This window comes from Sceloporus occidentalis, unplaced genomic scaffold (assembly GCF_023333645.1).
Source record: "Sceloporus occidentalis isolate IW3139 unplaced genomic scaffold, rSceOcc1.0.p SCAF_2, whole genome shotgun sequence".
In the NCBI taxonomy this organism is placed as follows: domain Eukaryota; kingdom Metazoa; phylum Chordata; class Lepidosauria; order Squamata; family Phrynosomatidae; genus Sceloporus; species Sceloporus occidentalis.
In genome coordinates this window covers 248,193,182-248,208,015 of record NW_028316982.1, presented here as the reverse complement: position 1 = coordinate 248,208,015, position 14,834 = coordinate 248,193,182, and positions in this window count along the sequence as shown.

Sequence of the window (14,834 nt, the reverse complement as noted above, 5' to 3'; positions counted from 1 at the left end):
ACACCTATATATTATTTTTAACAACACAAAGCTCACTTATCTCAGCAGCCAACAGTCCAGACAGCCGAGCACATTTTAATTGCCTGGATTTTAACAAGAGCCTTAAGCATGTGCATGGCCCCCTCCCATAGCAAAGAATGGTATGCGTGTGCATATGTATGTACTCATTGGCTGAATTGTGAATGCAATGATGTAATTTTATTGATTACCTGGAAGCCAGACTTTGCATTGGCTACCAAACTGGTTGCAGAGCAGGTATAAAATAAGGGAGCCATTCCTTCAATTGAAAGAAGGCATTTTCTGAATTTTTTTAGATAGTTTCACAGCTCCCATTAACACCATTAACAGGAATATGAACTCTGGAGAAGGATTGTGGCATGATCAATTGCTATGACAGTCAAGAAGTAAATATTTATGTATTCTCAGAGCTATTTTCTTGGATGGGCATAGAGGCTTGTGGGATCTACTTTTGTTTTTACTAGAGCACTGAGATCCACTAGCCAGAGCCAGTTATGAAGGATATAGATTGGGTTTGGATGGCACATAAAGTTATGAGCCCTGGTTTGGCATGTATATAATCTTCAGCATGTTGGTGTGGACCAATGTTAAGTTGAAGCCTTTCACGGCCAGAATACGTAGTTTTTTGTGGGTTTTTCGGGCTATGTGGCCATGTTCTGTACGAGTTTATTCCCGATGTTTCGCCAGCATCTGTGGCGGGCATCTTCAGAGAATCAGAGAATTTCTCTGAAGATACCAGCCATAGTCAGGAATAAACTCTTCGAGAACACAGCCACATAGTCTGAAAACCCCACAAAAAACTTTGGTGTGGACCCCTTGATATAATGGCCAAACAAACAACAGACATTTGCTTTATGGTTTGTTTACTTTGCTGTTTGAAAAGGGCCATTCCCTCTTCCCAGTCTCCAAACAGATTGGAGAAAGAATCCCAAATCTGGATTCCTTCTGTGGTTTATTAGAAGACAAGCAAAAGAAAAAGAGAAGAGTGTCTGTGTTCATACAACTCAATAAACAAACCACAGAGTATAGTTCCACGGTTTGTTTCACCGCATCTATTACAAATAGGAGCAGTTGAGTAACATGTACCAGGAGGGTGTTCGCAGCATATAAATCAGGATTACTGTGGTTTAAATATTTTAAGGAATTTCTATTGAGTATAGGAGCTGAACAGAGCTCATATTCCTTCTGCCTGAAATTGTAAATGATCTGGGGTCATTTTATTATTAAACATTTGAGAGTCAGAGCCATAGCCATCTTAGTCTGGAATATCAGTATGCAAAGGAATTTTACAGCACTTTTGAGACTGTGAGGTTTATCATACGGAGATTTTTAAAGCTTTTGAAGGTCAGTTCCAACGTGACTGTGCTTCCAACATGCGCATTCACATCACAATGTGAATGTGTTATCAGACACCATTCCTCTCTATGGATGCTCCTTCTGTGGCGCTTCCGCAGTGATTCCAAAGTGACTCCTCATTTTGATGAATTCAGAAAAAAAGTGAATTCACAGAATTCACATTTAAGCTCACTTTGATTTCACTTCTAACTGGTCTGGTGTGGAAAACCACTCCGATGGCGCTCCCCTTGGCCCCCTGTGTCCTGCTCCGTCATTCCCCTCCTCTTCCTTCACCCCATCTCGCCCCCTCTGCCACCCTGCCACCTATCCCATCCTCCCCTGCCTTCTCCTGCATCCTGATCCTGGCTCCAACAACCCCCAGCGACCTATCCCATCATCCCCTGACTGCTCCTTCATTCCGATGAAGGATGACAGCTAAGGAGTGGGCAGGGAAGGAAGACAGCATCCAGAGCCCCACTGAGCATGTGCAAGGGTGTCAATTCAAATCGTTGAACCCTCCGGTGTGGTAATACAATGTGCACTCACTCCACTTTGCTTGAATCTACATCACATGACTTGCTTGGAATAGAACTGACTTTGCTTCCCCCTCAATTCGGAAGGGCAACAGAAAGGCAACCAGGTGTGGTAAAGCATCACGTTTTAACCTTAATTTGCATTGCTAGAACAGGAGTGACTGCGGATCTGAGCTGCAACCCCCCCCCCCCACGTGTGATAAGGTTCTGTGTGAAACGTGTTGTAGCATGGGCCTTTGTAGACTCAGACTCAGAAGTAGACAAGGAGCCTTTTCATACTGCACAGTTATAGTGCTATGATTCCACTTTAACTGCCATGGCTGCATCCCATGGAGTGCTGGAGCTTGTGATTTGGGGAGGCACTAGAGCTCTCCAGCAAAGAATTCTAAATGGTTCTCTCTAAACCGCATATCCAAGGATTCCAAAGGATGGAATCATGGTAGTTAAAGCCAAATCTTATTGCTTTAACTGTGTAGTGTTGAAAGGGCCCTGAGTCTACAAAAGTCATGTTACAACTTCTTTTACACAGCCTCAAAAGAGCTGCGAGGTCCCTTTGCAAACTGAAAGTTGGTAATTTGAGTTGATGAACTCAGTGATTTACCACTGGATGTAAATGTAACATCTTCTCTGATCTGTGTCATACACAACATTTTGGAAGGGTTAGGAAGGTAAGATGGGCATGTATAGTGGAGGCACTGCAGGAAGTTGGCTTCAGTTTCTGAGTTCATATTTCTTCATTCAGATAAGGAAAGCTTGGAGCTTTTGCTCCTTTCGTAAAATGTGTGGCAACGAAGATGTCTCACAGGGCTGCTTCCCAGTGAAGATAAAGTCCAACACACTCTCCATTTCCAGTTAAGGAAGGCTGTGACCCATGCCAAAGGAGCTGAGGGTGATCATCCTGTGCCAAGGTTTTTAAGTACAAGGATGCCAGGATGAACTTGCATAGGACAGCTTGAAAGCAGATAATCAGAAGATGGTGGTTACATTTGAAATATGTCTACACTGGGCAGTAAGATCATGATTTTGATGTACAGTAATTGCCACGAAAAAAACTTTGAAGATAAGTTAAGCATACTGGCTGAATCTACCACACCAACACAGCTAATGTGACTTTTAAAAGAATTGAAATATAAATACAGTTTTAAACATGTGTTAACATGCAACACAAGGTAACTAATAAAAATAAAGCAGGTCAAGAAGAGCACAGAATATATCCCTATTTACTGTTATCAGTGATTTTGCCCAGGCACAAAAAAGAAACAGTACTAACAAATTAGATTTAATATCCAATATCCAATTTTGATTTTACATATATAAATATTATATAGAGAAGGGGGAAAGAAAGAGAGAGAGAATTATTAAAAAGCAAACCAACAGCACTTCTCCCATGTTTGTTCTGGATCCAAGAACATAGCAGTTGATCACTTGAGATATAGTATTTATTGAAGTGATTAACAAACAGGATTTAAAAATATACATCAAGAGCAAAACATTTTTGGAGAGGACTCAGTTTGACTTTATAACAGAGCTGTTTGATCCTTCAAATCTTAATTTTTCAATTGGCATATTTCACCACCAAGTCAGCAGGCTTTATTTTCACCAACATCTTCAAGAGTAGTATTAATATCATGTATATATTTGGCAACTATAGATCGATTTAGGGAGAAAAAAGCTTAGCTTTTTCACTTTTTAGAGTTGAGAGTTAAAAAAAACTGTTGTTTTTTAAGGGAAGATGCTTTTCAGAAAAATCCTGTTTAGCTTTTGAATTCTGATTTTCCTGCAATAGTATGTCACCAAATGTGTTAACTGCTCTGTAACAATCTCTCTTTAGGTCCCTAAAGAGTCCCTACAAAAGTACAGTGGGACCTTGTTATACGCTGGGGTTTGGTTCCAGGATCCCCCGTGGATAACAAAATCTGTGGATGCTCAAGTCCCATTAAATATAATGGGAGAGCAAAATGGTGTTCCTTATATAAAATGGAAAATCAAGGTTTGCTATTTGGAATTTATACTTTTTTTGAATATTTTCAAGCCGTGGATGCTTGAATCCATGGATAAAAAATCCGTAAATAAGAAGGGCCAACTGTACATAGTTTGGTTTAATAGTCTGACTGGTTAGATGACAGCATAATGAACAATCCCCGTTCTGTTCTTCTGACTCTGGATAAGGTATGTGTGTTGTTATTACTTGATAGAATTATGAGCAAAAGGTGATAGTCAAAAGAAGGCAGTTGAATTGCTCCATTTTCCCAGCTGCTTCCAGACAAGGCTTTTGTGAGTGATAAGAGCACTGCCTCAGCATACCTGACACTCGCAGTGCAAAAACAGTGATTGTGCTGACTCCCATGATACTTACTTTCCTGCTAATCCAAAGTAGTAGGTTCAGCACAGATGGTCTGGCAAAACCAGCACTGGTGGTATCTCTATAAAATGATTCCTCATACATTAGTTCCTATATAAATATATGCCTAACTCTCTCTCTCTCTCTCTCTCTCTCTCTCTCTCTCTCTCTCTCTCTCTCTCTCTTTTTTTTTTTTTTCAGAAACAGCTGTCAAGAAACACCCATATTGGACTAAAAGGCAGACTAATTTGATCACAGATTTAAAAACAGTGGGTCCTTGGTCTGTGCTGGGTTTGGTTCCAGGATCCCTTCATGAATACCAAAATCCCTGGATGCACAAGTCCCATTAAATACAATGACATATTAAAATGATGTCCCTTATATAAATTAACAAAATCAAACTTTGCTTTTTGGAATTTAAATCTATTTGGAATATTTTCAAGCTGTGGATAGTTGAATCCATGGGTTAATATGGTTTGAATAGATCAAACCAGAACTCTGCTTGTAAACCAGGATCATCAAATTGAGGCTGTCGTATTTTGGTCACATAATGGGAAAGCACAGATCACTAGAAAAACAACAATAATGCTAGGAAAGGTAGAGTGTAGACAAAAGAGGGGAAGACCATATATCAGATGGATGTACAAATTCAGCAAAGGCATAGGCATTGGTTTGCAGGGACTGAGCAGAGTACTGAAGGATAGAGAGACCTGGAGGTGTCTCATCCACAGGGTCGCCATGAGTCTGAGCTGACTCGAGGGCAGCTAACAACAAATGGAGGAACAACTATACTTGCATCTTTTATATATCTCCAAAACAAAACAAAACTCTGGCACATTTAAAGTCCTTTATTAGTTGAAAATACCAATTGTCTGTTCACCCAGTGGGAAAATGCAAGCAGATTTTCTTGGACTTTTCTTTCAAACTATTGGTGTGTATGTGGAAATAATTCCTTTTATTTGTTTTGTTTTTTTATAGTGGTCAAGTACTTCTGAACACAATTCAAGAAGCTATGTTTAGCTAGGTAATTGAGGGGGGGAGGTAGAGTTGTTGTTTTCTGAGACTAACCCATTCTTTGTCGTCAGAGCGAGGCTTGTGACTAGTGAATACAAATTTAACAGAAATGGAGTTTATAGGCATAATGAAGCTCATGGGTAGATTCCTTCACATATATGGCTTCAGTTGGTTTGGGAAGAGTCTCAGATTCATGAGACCAAGACAGGGACTTGTTAAAGAATTACTAGCCATGCTTAAAGAAGAAGCTGAAAAACAAAAAATGATTGGCTTCTGAACATCTACTGAATTGCTTCTCAAGGAGGTCAGCATTCCAGATGAAGATAATTTGTATCATCATCTGTACCATTAAAGCTTAGCCACTTGTCCTTTGCATCCAAAGGTCATTAATTGCAAAGAAAGGAACATGTTTTGAAGCAAGGAAATATTTAGCCAGACTTTTAAAAATTATGAACATTTTTGTCATATTTATAGAAGATCCAGCTGATGGATATGCAGTGTACAACATTCATCTGTTAATAAGCCTTAGTTGTCACAGTGGTTTGTGATTACAAAGATACATGTGGAGTCTACCTCCCTCTTTAAAGAAATGTTCTTGTTCAATTCCAGATAGCCATTCTTTCCAGGCAGGCAGGCAACTCATCACCCCACTTAGCCTACCCTTAATGTCCCTCTTTTATTTTAAAAGTTTGTTTGTACTTCTGAAAACTTGAGGGTTCACCCTCACGCATACTGATACATTTCTTTTGTTGCTCAGTAGCCTCAGTAGCTAGAGTCCTGGCAGCACTTACAGCCTGGTTTGCCATTATAACATAATTTTTCCAGAAATAAAGAAATGAAATTTATTTTTTAAAAAATCCACACACATTATCCCCAAAAAGCATTTAGGCTGTGGAATGCACATCAAGTATACTGTATGGATAACTGACAAAGCAGAAAAAGCTCTTGAACCCAGAAATCACACCCAAAGAGTCATATCCTTTTCTGCATAATTACCAAATGACAGTATGCAGTGTCATACTTTATAGGTTAAGAAAGACTTGTTGATTAGGCACTGTAGCTCAAATAACATGATCCCTAAACTTTAATCCAAATTATCTCTTGTTAGTTCACAAAGATACCTAGAAACGGACTTAGAAAATTGGTTCATTTGAAATGAGGAAAGAATTCACATGTAAGATGAAATGGAATGGTTCCTGTCTATTAAAGCCTTTATGACAAACATTTCACTGATTTAATTCAGCTATCATTTTTAGCAATTTTGATGGTTAAGCATAGAATTTTAAACTTCATTTTTTAGAAAATGTCAAGAAATTATGTGAATGACATCTGGAGAAGCCTGCTATGTGAGTACTCAGGTAACAGTGGTGGTATCCAGACCAGCGCAAAGCACAGGCCTGGATACATGCTAGGGTTGCCTTGGGGCGTCCTATCCAGATGCCCCGCAACCCTAGCACATAACCGCAGCATTGTAATGGCAGTGCCCTGTCTACATGGGCGCTGCTATTACGACATCATGGCCGCGCCAAAGACAAACAGTACAGCGCAGATGTGACGTCCTGGTGCCGCTGCAGGGCGTTTGTGGTGCCCTTTCAGCAGTGCCAGAAGGAGCTCCGTTTTGGAGCTCCTTCTGCTGTGTGTATCTTTGGTGTGGCCTTTAAATGGCTGCGCAAGTGATACAGAGAGAAAGGGGCCAAGCCGCCCCTTTCTCCCTTTCCAGTCCGTGGGGAAGCCAGGAAAAGCGGCGGATCGGGGCCTCTGGGTTTGCCGCTGTGGCAGCTGAGGCCCCAATCCGTCGGGGAAAGGGGCGGTCTATATCCCACCAGTGTTAGGGACATGGCAGTGCTACTAGTGTTTGACCCTAGGGCACTGTTCAAATACCCTCAGCAAGGAGGGCCACTGCCAGCAGTACCAGTATTGCATGTACATAATTGAGAGTTTGGGGTATTTACAGAACTATGTTATATGACATTTCAGAGATAATTTTGGACTCAGGAGGTTAAAGAAAGTGTATATATAAGAGCTTTCCTTTTGCTCAGAGTTGCTGGAAAGCTGTCTAATAACAGCTTGTTTATTACTCCTTTCATGGTGATCTGAGATGTCAAATAAGGGCATGTTGATTTACTAATTTACAGGAGCCAGCATATATTTTCTGCTGGCTCCTACTTGAAACAGAAAGAACCGGTTGCTCCTGATCTTGTGTTGCTTTTTTAAATACAGTGGTTATAAATCTGGCCACAAGGGTAGGTATGGGTCCATAGTAGACTTGCCACATCCCTTTGCAGGCTAAAGAGAGTTTGCTCCATTTGCCAGTCATATAAAGCTCATATGTTTTTCTAACAAATGTTCACAAAAACTGTAACTTTACTATGACATTTGACAAGTAGCTTCAGGACTTCTTTCATTTGTTCTTTCTACAACCAGCAAAATATTATGTTTAGTTGCCAAAAAATTATTTTCTTTTCAGATTAGTCGCCATTAGAGCAGTTCATCAAGCTTCATGATTCTATGTATTGAAAGCTGAAATTAAAATAATTTAAATAAAATTATGCAGGCCACAGTGAGCTTTTGCTCATGTGAAATAGTGATTTATTTCACCTGTGGTAAGGAACTGATTTATTGCACCTTTCCCGGCTGGAATATATAATGGATAATTATGTCTTCACTGTATCAGTGTTTATATGCCTGTCTCCCAAATTTTATTATCTGTGCTTCCTTTTATTCTTTTCTAAACAGATCACAGTAATTTTTATAAAACAGCTCATTAATCAAATTTGAATATTATATTCTATCTACTTGATTCTGTTACATTTGCCCATTCCATACAAATACTTCAAGCAAGCAGTAATTGCTAGATTAAGCAAATTGATTTAATTTGAGTTTGACTTAATCAGACTTATTTACTGGGAATATTTCCCAGTGAAGGTAAAGGGGACAGAATCTGGCCCTAAATGACAGCAAAAAGGAATCACATGTTTCTTTCCCTGCTTTCAATAATAGATGTCCTAAAACGTCTTTTTTGTTTGGATGTAATTTCGTTCACGTTTATTTTTAAAATTTCTTATATATCTTTTCATTTTCTATATTTATGCTGAATTTTGTAGTCCAGGAGCAAAATCATCTGCAAAACAGTATAATACAAATGACTTCTGACATTTTTATACCCTACAGTACCATAGGGTCGGAACCTCCCTCCCCATTTGATAATTTGTTTTGTTTTGTGCCTCTGGATATATGTATATCCCAAGTCCTAAACTAAAGTACCATATACATGAAAATAAAGTGTTTTGTTTCTCTGTGTATAGATTTATCACCTTTGGTTTACCTTCTGCTTCCAGAGACCAAGAGACTAAGAGTTGCTTAACTAACTCCATTCATGGGTGGAAAATGGAAATTTTTATCTGCAGGTTAAGACTGCAGCTGGACATTTTAAATGAAGTTCTTAACTATCATATTGGTCTGTTGTTATATAGCCCAAAGCTTGGAAGATCACAACTGATATAGCTTATCTCATCTATTTGTTCTCTAATTTATCCATTTTGCATTCCTGGTTCACTGACTGGTTTATTTAATCTGTGATTATTAAACTTGAGTGGCCTTTTACTTTCTACCCCAACTGAATATACTTTCAATGTATTTTCTTCTTTTCTTTTTTTTTATTCTGACTCATCACTGTGTTTCCAACAAGCACCCCCTTCCTTTTGAGGCACTTTTCTATGTTTTTCTGCACTTACACAGTGGTAATCCCTCTTGCATCTAGTGGGGGTAGTTTACATATTTACATCTCTTTCAAACAGAGCTTGCAAAAGTTACCTTATTGAACTATAGCTTCCAGAATCTGACAGTTATAGGATGTTACTACATGTAGGTTTTAAACTGCAATTACATTAGGAAAGAAGTGGCTTTGGTGATACTTATCACAAGATGATGGCTCTGACCCATAGCCACTCTGTCCCCAACCCATGCTTTGACGGGGAGAGCCTATCAATGACCTGCAAGTATGCAAGTCCCCAGGTGCAAAATGTCATTCCAGGTTTGCCAGTCATGTGGTGTCAATGTCCTCCCCTCCCCTATCTCCTTGCTATTCCCAAGCACCCTGGTTACCATTACTTATTTTTTCTTCTTTCTTTCTTTCTTTCTTTCTTTCTTTCTTTCTTTCTTTCAACTTCAACCTTGGTAGCAGAGATCCAGAATTGCATGAAGAAAGTGGAATTAGAAAAAAATAATCTAAAGGCCCTAATAAGACAGAGAGGTGGGGTTATGGGAAAGCCACGAAGGAGCACAATGGGGGTAGCAGACCCAGTTACACAATTGGAAAGTGGTGTAGTGATGGTTTCTTTATAAGTAGTATGTTTCCCCTCCCCCTTTTTATTAGTGTGATTGTTGCCAGAATAGGGCTTGTGCAGTAAAGTCTGTAGTCTGCAAAATAACCTTTCTGAGCCTTTCTTTGAAGTGAATTTATAACCAAGTACTCTATGGTGGTAATGTTTGATCATGCTGTATAATAAAATCTTTTGTGCTTCATATACATTCCACACATGCTCCTAATAACTAATCACAGTGATCCATCTGTTCAATCCCCTGAGTATAGGCCACCCATGTATTTTCTCCATCTAATTAAATTATTACTCATTCACATTATTACTCATTCACGTTCATTTGGCGATATCTTCTTTTTTGGCCTTAGCGGTGATAGCTTTTTCTCTGTCATTTCCTTGTCCTATGGTCTCTATGGATTGATAACATTGTCTAACATTGCAGTTGTATATATATGTATTCAGAGTTCCAGTGGCATCATTAAGGGGGTGTGGGATGTGTGGCCCACACAGGGTGACACCACAGAGATGGGTGTCACCCGGTGAGTGGTACACCTGGATGGACTAGCATGACTACTGGGGAAGCGAGAAAGGGCCCTTTCCCACTTGCCCAGCAGCTGTACCGGACCCTAAATGGGCCCTCTGGCAGCTGTATAGCCACCCCGCTCAATAGCAGCAGCTGCTGGGGGGGGGGGGGCAGAGGAGCCTTCAGACTCCTCCAGGGCAGCTGCCACACAGGATTCTGGAGGAGCGGAGGAACCTTCAGACTCCCCTGCAGCAGCTACCATGCAGGCGCTTGAAGGTGTGAGGTCAGATGAAGGAGCCTTCAGAGACCCACACAGCTGCCGTCAAGTGAGGCTCTGAAAGCTGGGGGGCCAGTCTGGCTGGCTGAGATGGGGGCAGCAACACAATTTGCCCCCTCCTGCACCAGGTGACACCAACCCTAGTGACTCCACTGCAGAATTTTATGGAGCTTACATCTAGCTAATGAGTATAGATGAAGCAGCAGGATCTATTCAGACTGTATAGTACAAATCAGCACATGTATCTAATGTCATGTTTGGCATATCTTGGCCGGTAGATCCCCTCCACTTCTCTTTCCAAGTAATGCTACTTAAGAAGAACATTTGTTACTCTTTCATTACAGGTTAGCAGCCTTGTTTCTTCATTTCCTGTCCTCAAAATGAACTTCTTTCAAATTGGTCAACTTAGGACACTCCAGTGCTTAGTAAGGCAAAACAACAACAATAAATTTGTTGTTGTAACTGGTCATCATCAGTTGGCATAACTAATCATCACCACCTTCTTTAACACCCCTGCATTAGCAAGCATTTCCCATTTCTAAAACTGTAAATTATTATTCATGCCTGCATCATGTGATGTCATCAGTATGTTTTTTCATACCTACATTGTATAGTGGAATTTTACTATGTTATTTCCAGACTGCTGTTTCAGCATCACTTTTTAAATAGCGGTTATTTTGCTAAATCTGTTTGAAGTCCACTCACTTTGCTACACTTTGGTAACTAATTTTGCTTTAACTTCTTGGCAAAATTGTATTTGTTTTATTGTAAAGATGACTGAACCCATGATGTCCATCTTTCAGATTGCTAGTGATGAAAAATAAAATTATTTGACAGCCTAGTACTAAGAAGATTCCCTTCATTTGTACATAACTTGAATAGACCTGAATTTGAATAATAGTAAATTCTGTATTGATGGTTATAGAACTGATCACTCCAAGAACAAATAACTATCAAGCAATTACAGTATTTGGCAAGTTAATAATATATAGAGCACTGATTACATTAATCCATATTTTCAGAAGGGCTGTATGAGCTATACAATGTCCTGAAGATGTATTTACCTCCTTTTACTTTTCTACATATTGTTATGTTACAATGGGTTTAATTGGCATTGTTACAGTTTGAAATGCACAAGATGAAGATGCAAAATATTTGTGCTGAGGTACAAAAGTTAATTAAAAAACAAATAAACCACAAACTGACATTTGTTAGTTGACGTATTTGTACAAGGCACTGCACTAGGGAACCAATCCAAAATAGAGTACATTGTTTATCATTTGGACCGTCATAAAAATTAAGAGTACAGGAGCACATATGCTATGTTCTGAGCAATTTCCAAATCACATGAATTAATCCCTAGTCACAGAATGTACAGGATCTTGAAATTTTCCTTGCATAATCATAGAGGGTGAAACGTTGAATCTTGCCAGGAAAAACTGTTCTCCTATAGGCACTGTCTAAAAGCAATCTAGTTACTTAGCAGATGCCCGACTCACTTAGACCACACAAACATGTGATAGATAATGCAGCAAGCCAGAGAATTCTACAAAAAAATTAACATGAGCTTTATAGACTATAACAAGGCCTTTGATTGCATAGATCATGGGAAGCTATGGAATGCTCTTAAATGGGGAATGCCATTACATCTGATAGTCCTGATGAAGAATCTGTACCTAGGACAAGAAGCTACTGTAAGAACAGAATACGGAGAAACAGAATGGCAAAGGGGTCAGGCAAGCCTGCATCATTTCACCCTACCTGTTCAACTTGTATGAAGAAAATATCATATGAAAAGCAGGCTTGGAAACAGAAGGGGTGAAGACAGAAGGAATATCAACAACCTAAGATATGCAGACAGCACCATACTACTAGCAGAAAACACACAGACTTGGAACAATCACTAAAGAAAGTCGAAGCAGAAAATGCAAAGGCAGGCCTATTTTACATAAATGCAACCTTGATAACGAGGAAATCAAAATAGTTAAAGATTTCCCATACTTTGAATCAAGCATTGATCAGAATCGAGACTGCAGTCAAGAAATCAGGAGAAGAATGGGAATGAGAAGGGCAGCTATGAAAGAACTACACAAGATCCTGAAGTGTAACGATATACAGCTGAACACTAAAGTCAGAATCATTCAAGCCATTGTATTTGTGTGATAGCTGTGAGAGCTGAAAAGTGAGGAAAGCAGATCAGAAGAAAATAAGTTCATTTGAGATATGGTGCTGGAGAAGAATGCTGAGGGTACCATGGACAGCTAAAAAGACAAACAAATGGGTCCTAGAACACATCAAGCCAGAACCCTCCCTGGAAGCCAAGATGACTAAACTAAGGCTGTCATACCTTGGCCACATAATGAGAAGGCACAACTCATTAGAAAAGACAGTGATGCTGGGGAAGGTGGAGGGAAGAAGAAAGAGAGAAAGACCATATGCCAGATGGATAGACTCACTCAGGGAGACCATAGGCCTGAGCCTGTAGGACCTGAGCAGGGAGATAGAGGATAGGGGGGCCTGGAGATGTCTCATTCACAGGGTTGCCATGAGTCAAGATCAATTCAAAAGCCGCTAATAACAATAACAAATAGGTACTGTCAGTTTACGGTACCTAGATAGTGAGCAGATATCTCACTTTCAACTCAGTGACCAACACTGTTACTCTATGTAATAGTTACAAAATTAATTTGGCCACAAAAACTTTGACAGCAGAAGGAACAAACCTACCCACTTTGTCAGGGAAAACTAATATTATTATATGGAGCACTGTTTTGGCTCTGATAATTACTAATATTCTACACACCACACATGTAAAAAAATATGTGGAAACGGATATCCAAATACTCATAGGAGTTAGTCTATTCAAGCAGGTGAACATCTATTTTCCAGCTGAATCTGGTTAGCTTTTTTTTTTTTTTTTTTGCGAAAACTCGTACTTTAGACTTAACATTCTCATTAGTAATCTGGACATTTCTACAAATGGCCCCAAGGCTGACCAGTAATCTTCTTTATCTTCATCTAGTCTGAGACAATAATATTGTCTTGCCTAGAAGGCCATCTTTTGAGGAATCAAAATCTATTAACACATGAGGGAAGTCATGAAGATAAATGTTGTGTGGATGGTGGCTAGGACGCAGTCCTATCTGCCCCCTCTGAGTAAATAACATTGGTGTGGTGACCTTTAGAATCACATCTCACTTGAACAAATGGCAAATGTGGGTTAGTGGATAAATCTTCAAGTTTCCACTATAAGTTTCTTGGGAAACAGAGCTGACTGTTCATTTAACATCTATAAAAGTCACAGATTGTGAAATTAATTGTTTTATTTTGCTTTATTGCTGTGATATGTTTTGTATATAATTGTTTACTTATAATACTTTTTTTAAAAAAAATAATGTTTTTAAAACATGATTGATCAGCTAACACATAAACTGTTTCATATAAAAAACCCCTCACAGATAATTCCATGCTAATAAATTGGATCTTTCTTTCTTTTCTTAAGAAATATGAGTCAGAAAGTGATTCAGTGTGGAAGAATATGAGATGAATTATGTAATTCACTCTTTCAGGTTAATCGCAAGCTAAGAAGCATTACCTTCTTTAAAATACTAGGTTGTTCCCACCTTGCTCCCTTTCCTTTTTATGCAAGTCTTTGAGTATTATAGGTCTATAACAGAAGGTTTTTTTAACTGGGGTGTGTTGTATTTTTTTTTATCATTATTACTATTTAAATGGCTTTAAAAACTTGTTAAATTAATGGTTTACTATGATTGTCAAGGAGGCCATGGCCCTGAGTCTGCAGGACTATGAATCAAAGTTGACTCAAAGGCAGTTAATAACAACAACAATATGATTGTTTTAACTGTTTTTAACTGTTGTATTATTCATTGTTTTAAATATATTTAATTTTAACATATTGTGAATCACCTAGGGTCACGTATTGGGAGAAAGGAAGAGATGTAAGTTAAGTATACACATACACCAGTAACAGACTTATAGGCAGTAATTATTAGATCTTGTACTGTTCTTATGTATATTAATTATAATAGCCTTACTTCATTGGGAAGGGAATAGTCCTTGGGTTATTAATCAGTGAGAAGAGCTTAGGTAACATAGGGTCCATTAGGCCATTTTTGTCTTCACGAAATTGGGTGAACATTTTAAACTATATATCCATCATCATCATGCCTATTTTGGCTCTAAAAAGCCCCATTGAGTACAGTGCTTAACAGTGTTCTTAAATCACATTAACATAGGCCCAGAACAGATGGGCCAAAAGGTCTGCCATCGAGCTGCGTTGGGGGTGTGGCATTTAGATGACACATGCCCCAAACATAGCCTAAAGCCACTCCAACATCGCCCCAACCCAGAAGAGCCAGCCTGAGAAGGTGCTGGAAAAAAACGCTCCTTTTCATAGGCCGGTTGGGAACAGCAGTGATGGGCCAGATTGGGGCCACGTGCGTGCAGTTGCTGC